General features: G+C 54.9%; 1 protein-coding gene across 3 annotated transcripts in view; it reads left to right on the top strand.

The window, feature by feature from the left end:
- The first annotated feature begins 276 nt into the window (after positions 1 to 276).
- The window catches only part of CHST15 (carbohydrate sulfotransferase 15), an 80459-nt gene continuing 68344 nt past the window's right edge, over positions 277 to 12391 (top strand). Inside the window, exon 1 of one of the 3 annotated variants that reach the window (XM_086377086.1) lies at positions 277 to 535. The gene's annotated coding sequence lies outside the window, so the exon portion shown is untranslated. Of the gene's footprint in view, positions 536 to 557; positions 802 to 1516; positions 1655 to 12391 lie in introns of those variants that run through there. The other 2 variants (XM_086377088.1, XM_086377087.1) reach the window with 2 other exon arrangements.

Genomic DNA, 12391 nt, shown 5'->3' with positions numbered 1-12391 from the left:
TCCGTGAAAGCAAGCAGGCTGGGCCGAAGAGCCTGAGAGAGCGGTCTCCAGATGCAAAACCACAACAGAGGGCTTAGAACCCACCAGCGCCGTGGCCTTGAATATCAATGCACGGGCTGGCTCCAGACCACCAAGTTCGTTAAAAAAATGTCTCTGGCAGGGTGTCACTGGCAGACTTGAGGGGTTTCGGTTTGCTCTCTATTCGGAATCACCGCCGCGCACATGCCGTGTTGACTTGGAACGGGAGGGGGCGGGAACCAAACCCACCGCTCGGCGCGCACGCCTTGGTCTCACATTCCAGACCCAAGCTGATGTGTGTCCGCGCGACATGGGGCGGGGGGGCGGGTTCTCTTCGGATGTTTCATTCGCCATCTGCACGTCACTCCCAAAACTTTTCCTCCCTGCGCTCGGGGAGTCAGGTTGACGCGCCCCGCATGCCGGGCTCCGGGCGCGGGGCTAGGCGCGCTCCCGCGGAGCCGGAGCCGCAGAGGCTGGGCTGCCCCCGCCGCCCCCAGGCTGGATTCCTGCTTCTCAGGTACAAGTTGGGTGCCAGGCGCGGCGCGGGGGCGGCCACAGGCGGCGGGTGGGTGTCTGGCCCCGAGCTCCGGCGCCCCTCCGCGTTCCGGCCGGGCAGCGCCGGGGTCGGCCGGGGCTGGGCGTAGGGAGTCCGGGCCGGCCGAGGCTGCGCGCAGCCTCACTCCCCACGGCGCTCTCCGCGCGGTGGCGGCGGCGGCGGAGGCGGCGGCGGAGGCGACGACGGCCCAGGCAGACAATGAACTTGCGAGCGCGCGCAGAGCCCAGGCAGGTTTGGGCCCCGCGACCCTCGGCCCAGCCTCACCGAGGCAATCGGCGTCTCCAGCGGAGGGCGTCCCCTCGCCGCCGATCCCGGCCGCGCTCTGGGCGCCCCGCGCGCCGGGGACCCCGCGGGAAGGGATGCTCGGCGGCGGCGGCGGCGCCAATGGCTCGCACGCCCCCCTCTCCCGCTAGGGAGAATGCGATCGGAGCTCCGGGACCGGGGACTCGGCGGCGGGGTGGTGGCGCTGCGGACAGCTGCCTCTGGGCACGCACAGGCCGGCTGTCCAGGAGAACGGCCCCAGGAGTCGGAATGGGGGTGAGGGGGGCGCGCTCTGCAGGCGGAGGACCGACTGACCGACCGATCGGTGCTTTCTCCCTAGGAGCGCGCGTGGGGTGAAGGTGGGGGTAGGGATTCCCCAGCCAGGCGCTCCGCTCCGCGGCGCACTTCGGGGAAGTTTCCAGGCGCGGCCCGGGGCAGGTTGGTGTGTTTGCTATCCGCCACTCTCTCCCTGACACGGGTTCGGGGCCACCTTCCTGCCCAGGCTCCAATCCCGCGGCCGCCCCGGGCGGGGAGGCGTGGGGTGGGGGATCCCAGGCGCGGAAGCCCGTGGGACCGGGTTCCGGGAGGGGGACCGCGTGGGCGGGCCTGGGAGGAGACCCGGGCGCGGCGAGGCCCGGAGCGGCCTGAACTTTTGCTCCCCGCCTTCTTCCTCCGGGCCCTCCGCCCCCTGTCCCCTCCCAGCGCCCCGCCGCAGCTCCGGAGGCGGTGTGACTCGGGAGGAGCCGGCGCTTCCCGGCGGTGGCGGAGGCGGCGGCGGCGTCCCCAGCCGGCCTGGGCGCGGCGAGCCGAACGCTGCAGGTCTGAACCGAGCGGCGCTGAGGGGCGGCGGGGGCTGCGGGGCGACGGAGCTGCGGGGAGCCGGGGTGGCATCAGCCCCTGGGAGGGGGCGACGCCGCCGATTGGGATGGAGCGCGAGTCTGTTGGGCTATAGGTGCGGGTGTAGAGGACTCGGCGGCCGTGGGCTGATGGGGGACGGGTCGTGGCGCAGGTGGCCCCCTTGGAATCCTCCTAAGATCACGGGATGGAGGCGCCCAGGAGAAGCGAACCTCGCCTTTGGGAGAATGAATGAAGCGCTGTGAAAGCGCCTTCCGACTCCTCCGGGCGAACGGATTGGCCGGCGTGCGCGCGTGTGTGTGCGTGTGTGTTTAGGATTCGGAGCCGCCAGGGTCCTGGGCGAGGCTGCTTGACCGCCCCGTCGCGGTCCTGGCCCCACGTTGCCCGTCCGCCCCGCAGCCCGGGTCGGCCCGCGGGGGCTGGAGCGGCGGGTACAGACTGAAGGCTGGGGCTCGGGGGCTGGCTGTTGGCAGCTGGAAGTCCGCGCCTGGAGTAGGGAGGTTCGAGAAGGAGGCGATAAAGCCTGGGGCTGAGCCCAGCTTCCCCGCCCCCGGTCCGTTTTCCCATTCCCCGAGGCCCTTGCTACATTCATGTTGGGTGAGTTGATGGCACGGAGTTTGGGGGAATGAAGTTACATCTCTAGGAAGCCCCAGGACGCCCCGCGAAGGGATGTGGCGCGCCGTCTTGTGAGGCTGAGCCAAGGGGTTTGCAGGGCCCCAGATCTTATCAGCTGCGGTTCTAGAAGGACATCCACCAGGTGACGGAGCAGAAAAGCAGTCGGGGGGGCGCACCTCCTGAGGCGCCCGGGGGGAAACTGAGGCCTGGAGATTTGCCCCAATTTCCTCTAGAACTGCCCCCCTCCCGTTCCTCCCCCACACAGCATTTTCCATGTCCAACTTTCCTACTCCCCTTCCCCCAGTGGCAAAATCAGGAGCCCTCCCTTCCAGAACATGGTTCTTGTTAATTTTACCAACAGCATGTTGAATCCGGATGTCTTAGCATACAAATCATATATGATTTTGTTTAAAATAGCATGGGAATAAAATGCCTTTTAACTGCTGCTGCTAGGTAGTTTTTAATCAAATAGGTTTTTCAAATGGGTTTAATCAAATAGGTTTTTGTCTCTAACGCTCCTGAAAGATTTCCAGGAGAATGTCCTGCCTCCTGCTGGCTGGGGGAACTGAGCCAGCAGGTGAAGCAGCTTGCCAGGCTCTCTCAGTGCATAGGTGCGCAAGTGAGCCAGAAGTGGAGCTGCAGGGGGCTCTTCTCCCCCTTCCAGGTCCAGCTCCCTGGCCCTCCGAAGGGAATTCAGCAGTGTTTTTGTGTTCTTTCTCGGGTGTTGCATGACTGCAGTGAGCAGCATTAATTCATCCAGGACCTTGTGTTTGGAGGCAGGATGGAGAGGCTGATTTGTCCAGAGTGGATCCCCTGCCTGCCTTGCTGTTCTTTGATGATCAGATGGCCAGAGGTTCCAGCACTGTCACGGTGGTTGCTGTGAGGCCTCTGTGTCTGCACCTTTCTTCTTTTCTGTTGCTGTTGCCTGTGGCCAGGAGAAGGGAGGTGTTTGGTTTTCCCACGGGCCCGAAGAAGAGAAGATTAATCCCAGTGTGTGGAAGACGCAGTGTTTGCAGGAAAGTTTGGGAGAGGTTGGGAAGTGGACTTTGCTTATTTGGTGTCTGGAGAAGGCGCAGAAGAGAAGCCCCAAGTTAACCATCTAGTCCACAGGAATCTCAGGCTCTTGGAACCTGCTCTAGTGGGTGCTTCAGGTTAGAGCTGGGCTGTGATTAGACCGTGGGTGTCCAAGGCCGCCTATGACCTGGCTGGAGGTTGCCTGGCGCACTGGCTTCCAGTTGAATCCCTGCTAGCTCCAGGGGATGGGGAGAGGTGGGGAGACTCCGGGGCTGCCCTGAGCAGGTGAGCACATGCCCTACCCAAGAGGGCAGCTTTGATTCAGCTTTACCCAGCTGGGAGAAAAATTGACTTGACAAGTCTTGTTAATTTTCAAGGAAATTCTCAAGCCTGAACATTTAAGTGTGGGCTCAAATTCTACAGGGAAAGGAGACGGTTGGGAGTGGGTGCTCTGCCAAGAAGTCTGAAGCTTGACATCTGGTCCTGAGTTTGCATATTGGGAAGGGTGTCCCACCATCAGAGAGGTGTAACACATGATAAGGATATGGAGACCACAGCCCCAGGCCAAGGGACTAGAATGACGGACGCCTCTGTGCCTGTGGCCAAGTGCCAGCCTTCATGTGCTGTGTGTCACGCATCCATTCAGTAGCTGTCTGATGAACTCCTGTCTCAGTTGGTAAAGAATTTGCCTGCAATGTAGGAGACCCGGGTTTGATCCATGGGTCAGGAAGATGCCTTGGAAAATGAAATGGCAACCCACTCCAGTATTCTTGTGTGGAGAATTCCATGGACAGAGGAGCTTGGTGGACTACAGACCATGGGGTCACAAAGAGTTAGACATGACTGAGGGACTAACACTCTCACTTGCCATATGGAAAGAGGCACTCTGCATAAAACTTTTCATATTATTTCATTATTCAATAGTATACACCGATACCGGGAGAAGACAGAGTTCCTGCCTTTCTAGGAAGGGAGCAGGCAAAAATGTCTGTGCCAGGTAGATAGTTGAGCAGTGAGCTGCATTAACAGCTGGGAGAGTAAGGCCAGGAAAAAGGCCAGTGAGGGATGGGTGGCCTGGGAGGAGTCTTTTCTTACCATTGTGAGAATTGAGGCTTGGAGCAGTGAGTCTCAAGTCACAGAGCCCAGAAGTGAAACATCAGCCCAGATCTCCAATGCTCTGGCTTCTGGGCCGGCTCTTACATCCCACCCTGCCAGGCTGGAGCCTCTTGGAATCTCCCAGATGAGTGGACATCCCCTTTGCTGGGCAGCTCTTGCTTCCTGCCCCCCAGATCCAGACCCTGTCCTGATCCCCAGGCGTCAGCAGTTCCAGGATTACAGAGGTACTGTTTGGAACCTGTTCATATGGGAGACGAGTTTCCTTGATCTATGAGTAAAAGCAGAAAGTACTTAGAAACCTAGCTGGCCTGGGAGCGTTGTTGTGTGAGCATTCCCTCACCAGGCGTCTCTTGAGCGGCAAGTGATGTGGAAGTGATGCTTTCAGTCATCAGCTGGTGAGGATGGTGCACCACCTGAAAGCCGGGCTGCTCGGGACGGTGGCTGACTTCCGCCCTAACTGTGCCGCTTCGCTGCGATTCAGAGCCTGTCTTCTCACTTAGCTGACAGCATATCGGGGGACTGTTCTGACTTGCACAGGGTGTTTCTTTATTGTTCTCAGGTGCTGGGGTCTGATTTCCTTCCTGAGAGGCTCCTCCGTTAAAACGAAGTGCTAGGATGGGAAGATTTGTGTGTAGACCTGGGTCTTCACGGCGTGAAATGAAGCGCAGAGGTGGTTGTTATCTAGTGTGTGTATCCAGTGTCCACATCTAGGAAGAAAAGTAAAGGGTCTGTGTTCATTCGGGCCAATACATAATATTTTTAAGTACGGGCATTGGGGAGGAAGACATTTGGTCCTAACAGCTGTCCTTTGCTGGGTCCCTACGGGTTCCCAGCTTGCCCTATGCCAGCCTGGTCAGACAGGTCTCCCTTTGTCTCAATCAGAGGGCGGGGAGGCTGTTGGAGACCACAGGGCCCAATCATTTAGCCCTCCGGATGTGCAAGAGGTCGGATCACAGAATGGCAGTGGAGGAAGGAGGGACTCAGGGTGGGGGTGGGGAAAAGCAGTCATAGCTCTCAAAGGGGAAGGCGGTGATGAATCAGCAAGTGGGGTGGGGGGGTGGCAAAGGAAAGCAGGTTCTCGGTCTCTGTTGATTTCGAAAGGGATGTGGAGGAAATGCGAGCAGCCTGTTTCATCAGCACCAGCCAAACGCGGCATTTATGTCTTCCTCCAGGTGCAAGCCCAGGGCCAGGTGCATGGGGGCCACGAGGCAGAGCTTAGAGTAGTGGGCCAGGCAGAACTTGCACGAGTCAGACTACGTAACACTGCCCAGAGCGCAGCAGTTGCTAGGTTAGCGCGGCTCTGAGATTGGAGTGGCCTGAGAGCTGGGGCCTGAGAGCTGAGCCAGGTGTTATTCGCTCTGTTGTGTCCTGCTCTTTGCAACCCCATGGACTGTAGCCCGCCAGGCTCCCCTGTCCAAGAGATTCTCCGGGCGAGAATCTGGAGTGGGTTGCCATTCCCTTCTCCAGGGGATCCTCCCCACCCAGGGATCGAACCCAGGTCTCCTGAGTCTTCTGCATTGCAGGTGGATTCTTTACCATCTGAGCCGCCAGGGAAGTCCTACATAGGACACTTAATACCTGCTTGGAGTGGTGCCTAGCATACAGTAAGTGCTTAATATACATCAGCTCTAGAGCTCATTACTGGGGATGGGAGAATGTTTCTGAGCTCCCTGAAATTGCTTGCCCAGCTTTCTTTTTTTTTAAATGTAGCTGTGTATATTTCATGGTGGAGGAGGGGAGCATGACTTTTAGCATATTCTACCTCAGAGAGCTTCTCTGACACCCCAGGACGCCTTAGCTTCTAGTCAGGCTGATTGCTTCATCTCTCCCGGCAAAGAGAGGGCTACATCCACAGCCGCCCTCTGAGATGTTTCCAGCGGACGCCGTGGACAGGTGGCCGGGCGGTTTGGCTGTGCTCCTGTGTAGTGGTGATTAAGCCGGGGGCAGATCAGGGGATGTTCTGGGGAGGCCAGCTTTCGAATGTTGCATTCCTGAGCCCCACTCCAAGCTTCAAAGAGTTCTGAGCGGGTGTGCCGGGGCGTTCTTGCCCGGGCAGGCTCATCCTAACACCTATGCTATGTTTCTAGAATTTGTCCGGGTCCAGGCCTTCTGGGTCTCTGAAGCAAGAAAGGCTGGCAGATCCTCAAAAGCAGAGAGTGTCATTATAATGGAAACCTGGACCCTTTCCAGAACTGTGCTTGTGATAAAAATATTGAGACAGGCCGCCTCATCATCCAGGTGCCTGGAAAATACCCCAACATGGGCACATAATTAGATTACAGGGCTGTGCTATGCTCAGTCACCTCGGTTGTGTCTGACTCTTTGCGACCCCACGGACTGTAGCCCATCAGGCTCCTCTGTCCACGGGGTTCTCCAGGCAAGAGTACTGGAGTGGGTTGCCATGCCCTCCTCCAGCGGATCTTCCTGACCCAGGGATTGAACCCACGTCTCTTACGTCTCCTGTGTTGGCAGGCTGGTTCTTTACTCACTAGCGCCACCTTTCTGTTCAGATGCTCAGTCGTGTCCCACTCTTTTCAACCCCATGGACTGCAGCACGCCAGGCTTCCCCATCCTTCACCACCTGGGCAGGCACAGTTATTTTTTCCTATGACGGGTGGTTTCACATCTTCTCTTGAAATGGAATATGTGCCTGCTGACCCTTTTTGCTCCCTGTGATCGAGATGATATTGGTGTGACCTCAGAGGGGAAGAGGCCTCGGGAGATGGTGGGTCCCTTCCTCCAGGGTAGCCCTGGATCTCGGGGAAGTTCTGACCTGCTCTGCTTGCCCTTGTAGGGAGCTGCCCTGAGGGGGCCAGGGGCCCATAGCGCATTTGCTGTGAGGTTGGAAGGTGCATTTCAGAGTCTGAGAGGCCTGTAAAGCTGTGTTATTGTCTCACTCCTTGTTGAAAGGGGTCTGGACTGCTGTGTCTCCCCTTTGTGACATGCGTTAGCTGATTCGGGCTGAATGAGGCGGGTTTGACTAGCACCTTCATTTTCCAATCAACCAAAGGTTTGATGCCCATCACACGGATGTGGATTTAGCCTGAGTGTGGAATCCCTTGTCCCCTTGGAGAGGCAGCCTAGGTGGTGGGGTGAGCCTGGACGCCACGTGGACCTGGGCTTGAGTCGCTCCTGTGCTTCTGTGTTCCATTATCGTGACCCTGGGCCAGTGGTTACATCTGCTTGGTCATCAGTTTCCTTATCTGTAAAGTGGGGTTGATAATCTCTATCTTGTTTTTGTAGCATAGTTTGGGTACCAGGAGTACAAATGGGCTTCCCTGATAGCTCAATTGGTAAAGAATCCGCCTGCATTGTGGGAGACCCCGATCGATTCCTGGGTCGGGAAGATCTGCTAGAGAAGGGATAGGCTACCCACTCCAGTATTCTTGGGTTTCCCTTGTGGCTCAGCTGGTAAAGAATCCACCTGCAATGCGGGAGACCTGGGTTTGATTCCTGGGTTGGGAAGATCCCCTGGAGAAGGGAAAGGCTACCCACTCCCATATTCTGGTCTGGAGAATTCTCCATGGGGTCCCAAAGAGTGGGACACGACTGAGGGACTTTCACTTTCTTTTCACAGTACAAATTAGGGTCCAAGGGAGCCCCCCAAATTAAACCCCTCTTTCCTGGCCAAGTTCTGAACCAATGGAGAGAGGGGAGGAGAAAGATGCATGAAGAGAAATGCAGTATTTGGTCCCAACTGAAGTGGATCTTGGAGAATGTGATTGAACCAGTGGGCATGTGGGCATCGCATACCTGAAGTGAGAATCGGGCAGTGAGGCCCACTGACCTCTCCTGAGTCGCAGGCCAGAGGGAAAGCAGCAGCCTCTTCCGGGGCGGCCGCCACTGCCCCCCTCAACCTGGTGCAGCCAGCAGGGGGCAGTGCCTACTCTGTGTGGGAAGAGATGAGGCCAGGCTCTTCCTTGCACGCTCCTGGGATGGTGTGGACCTCACCAGGTGGAGACACAGTGGTGGTACACAGGCAGCACTGTCTCCACGAGGCAGGAAACATCAGGAGTGGGCAAGAAGAGTCCCCCGCGGCCCCCCACCTCCCCTGACCCCTCCATCCACCCAGAGCAAATGATAGGCGCTGAGCCCGGGGCCTGACCCATGGAGGGGTCTCACACGTGGCACCTGTTAGGTGCAGAGTTGATAAGGACAGCATTAGATATGCAGTCAGTAAGGACATCAAGGTTAGGAGGGAAGCCTGTCGACTGTGTTGCTATCTGCAGAGCATGGCAGTGATGATTTAGATTGAGGTAATGATCAGCCTTTGACCTCAAGGCTGCATTCTAACTGTAACACAAGGGTAATTTACAAGGAGGGGCAGAACCACTGGCAGACTGACCGCCTGGTAGCCTGAGTGTGAGAGCCTTTCTGCCTTCTCTCGGTCCCCCACTCTTGATTCCCCCTCTCGGCCAGAATCTTCGTCCAGCCCCCTGCCCCCATCTCCTCATTGCCTTCTGGAAGTTTTGCGAGTAATTCTTAACCATCTTTCCACATCCTTCCATCCAGATGTCACCGTTCTCCTCTGAGTGTCTGCAGGGATCCTCTACTGACCTTGACCTTGACCCCATCCTCCTTTTTACCATGATCTTTCTAGTATTCCTGGGTGTGGTCCACTCACCCCAGCCTGGTGAGCCTCTCAAGGGTGAGAGGCTGTCTGGGGGTCCGGTCAGTCGCTAGAGACTGTCGTTTGTTGAATTAACACATCAAGAACCAGCTTGTCCTGGAGAAAGGGCTGTGATGGATTTCGTGTGGGCCTCTGAATGTACACCCAAAGAAGACAGAAAAGTAACCCCAGTTTGGTAGCGTGGTGCAGGAGAGTTAGTGCTTATCAGTAAATTTCAGAAGGAGTCAAGAGCCTAATGTGCTGAACTTGGCTTTCCTGACATTAGGTTTTGGGCTATTACACAGTTTTTTTTGTGTGGCTGGAGAGTCTTGGGGAAAAATACTATGGAAATTTGTATTTCAGGAATAGAAGCAGGAGCCATTAACTCAGGCAAGAAATGTGGGAGCTGTTAGTGTTTCTTATAGCCGGTATAAATAGCTTGTCATTAAGTTCCATGCTCCTTTGTTTGGAATGTAAATATTTGCATTAAAAATATAAAGTATGTCCTGGAGTGTATTTATAGAGACCATAATTTCCAAACCGAAAATCAGACTATTGGTCTACAGAGGATTGTTCCCTCTGATTCGTGAACCTGTTTATATAAAGAGCCTTCCAAATGTACACACGCAAGCTGCATTTGCTTTGTGCACGTCAGGGATCTCCAGGATTACAAGAAAGCGGTGGCCCCGGGGAACTGGGCCAACCAGTGGGGTTTCCCAGTAGACACTTGTGATCATGCCATCTGTTAAGCTGCAGCCACCCTGGGCAGGGCGAAGTTTTGGCCCAGGTCCCGTGGGACCAGCCGGCTTCCCTGCCTTCAGTTTCCTGGACATCCAGGTGGGAGTTGGCTGCAGCTGGCTAGTCTCTGGGTCGTGTAACCAGACACTCGATTTCAGAATTGCTGTTGCTTTAAGAAGATGTGGAGAAGAATTCAGGATCAGTGGTGCTCTTTCCATGGTCTCGTTTCTGGTTCAAGGCTGAGGGCCTCCGTCGGATGTCATCCTCCGGCAGATTCTTGGGGCCGTTTAGCTTTTTCATTTTCCATGATGAACAGCGCAGACTTGTCAGACGTTTGCCGGAGACAGGATGTCAGCACGTATTTGCTCTTCTTTGCAATGAGAGACTGGGGGCTACAGTCCGGCTGGGCCGGGGCCTCTGCTCCTGGCATTATGTGTGTGTGTGTGTGTGTGTGTGTGTGTGTGTGTGTGTGTCTGCGTGTGTGTCTGTGTTGGGACGGAGCGGGTTTATTCTCGAGGGGGCAGCCCTCGCTGGAAAGCCTCTCTCCAGTGTCTCAACAAATACAGAGTGAAGGTCGTCTGGTTGGTGGGAGTGGGCCGACCTGGTCCACAAGTGAGCTCTGAATCCAGGCTGTCCCCCACCTGGAAACCCCCTATCATCACAAGGTGATGAAGGACAAATGAGAGGGGATCCAGGGGGATCTTGGCAGGACTGGGGGTCCCCCCACTGCAGCCTCTGGTTGGCTGGTAGCAGCACCTCCTTTGCCTGGCATCCCAGGCAGCCCAGGACCCTTCTGTGGGGTGGGGGCCAGCTCCATCTCTCCCCCCATGCGCTGTTGCTTTAGGACCAGGACTCGGTTGAAATGGCAGGAATCCTTCTCGGTCTCGTACGGGGCATCGTGTCCTGGCTGTAGGAGCTTCGGGCATCTCTCTGCTCGGGATCGCAGGATGCCAAGCCACACTCAGGGGAGCAAGTAAAACAGGGTGGTGATCTGAGGGGAGGGGCGAGGCGAGCCGAGTCATCAACCTGACCATGCCCCGTGCACCATCCAGGGTTAAGCACTCAACTTCCCCTGGTTGCCTCTTACTTTGACCCATCAGTATTTCTTATCTGAAAGAAATACCCTCTGGGCTTAGAAATGGTGAGTCCTTAGAGAGGACCATCTTCCTGTTTACCTGGATGTTCTTGAACTGTGGGACACTCAGAATTGCCCTTTCTGTGGTCATCTGTAGCCGGACCCACATGTTGTGACCTTCCCTTATTCTCTCACAATTCTCCATCAAGGTAATAGTTCCAGGAGGCCCCAGCCAACCCCATATCAGACCAGTAATCCAGCCGTGCTGTTTTGAAAGTCAGAGGAAATAGCTGCTTTTAGGACATGTTGAATTTGCTGAAGAAAGTTGTCAGGAGCGCTAAATGAGAGGATGAAAGAACGCTCAGAATAATGGAATTGGGATCAGCCTGACATCTGTGTCGCCCTAACTTTGAAAGCTATTTATACTTGTTCCGTAGCAGTTTCTGTGAGAAATTAGAAAGATACACAAAAGGGAAGAGGGAGCTTAGCAAATGTGGCCTCTTCATTGGAAATAGCTTCCAGGCAAAAAGAACGAAAATCCTTTGCTCACCGGCTGGCTGTTGAAAATCCACGCATCTTTTGCATTCTTCACAATTTGTTTCTGAGAATAAAAATGATGTATTAAAGAGTAGATGAAACCTCAGTTGCCATTTCGATGGTAGAAAATAAATTTGCTTTTGGCTGTTAAAACTGAAATAAATCAATAGAAAAAGGCAAGCCTGCCCACTTTCAAGTCAGCAGTTTTTTGGTTTTTTTTTTTTTGTGTGTGGTTTATGTACCTTTGGATCAGTTATGAAGCTGTGGAACTGTTTAGGGAGAATGTGTGTGTGTGTGTGTGTGTGTATTTATGTTATGTATATTTACTTTACAATGTTCTCATCTGATTTATTTTTAAAAATCATGCAACAGTTTTTTTTATTTATTCAACCTATCCTTTTTATAAAACAGCTTTCAGTTCAGTTCAGTCGCTCAGTCGTGTCTGACTCTTTGTGACCCCATGAATCGCAGCACGCCAGGCCTCTCTGTCCATTACCAACTCCCGGAGTTCACTCAGACTCATGTCCATCGAGTCGGTGATGCTATCCAGCCATCTCATCCTCTGTCGTCCCCTTCTCCTCCTGCCCCCAATCCCTCCCAGCATCAGAGTCTTTTCCAATGAGTCAAGTCTTCGCATGAGGTGGCCAAAGTACTGGAGCTTCAGCTTTAGCATCATTCCTTCCAAATAAATCCCAGGGCTGACCTCCTTCAGAATGGACTGGCTGGATAATGAGATGTAATTCACATGACATAAAATTCACCATTTAAAGCATACAGTTCAGTAGTTTTTAGTAGGTTCACAGATGTGTGCAACCAGAATCGTGTTTTCTTTTAGAGCATGTCCTCATATTAAAAGGAAACCATATACCTCTTAGCTGTTAGCCCCCTATCTCCCCATTCACCACCCCCACCCTAAGCAACCAAGAATCTACTTTATCTCTATTGATTTCTTTATTCTGGACCTAAGATGAATGGAATCACATAGGATATGTTTTTT

This window comes from Bos grunniens, chromosome 26, assembly GCF_055505025.1.
Source record: "Bos grunniens cultivar Pamir isolate PY7600 chromosome 26, Bosgru_T2T1.0, whole genome shotgun sequence".
Lineage (NCBI taxonomy): Eukaryota > Metazoa > Chordata > Mammalia > Artiodactyla > Bovidae > Bos > Bos grunniens.
The sequence above is the reverse complement of the archived record's forward strand: the minus strand, read 5'-3'. Positions and strand labels throughout refer to the sequence as shown.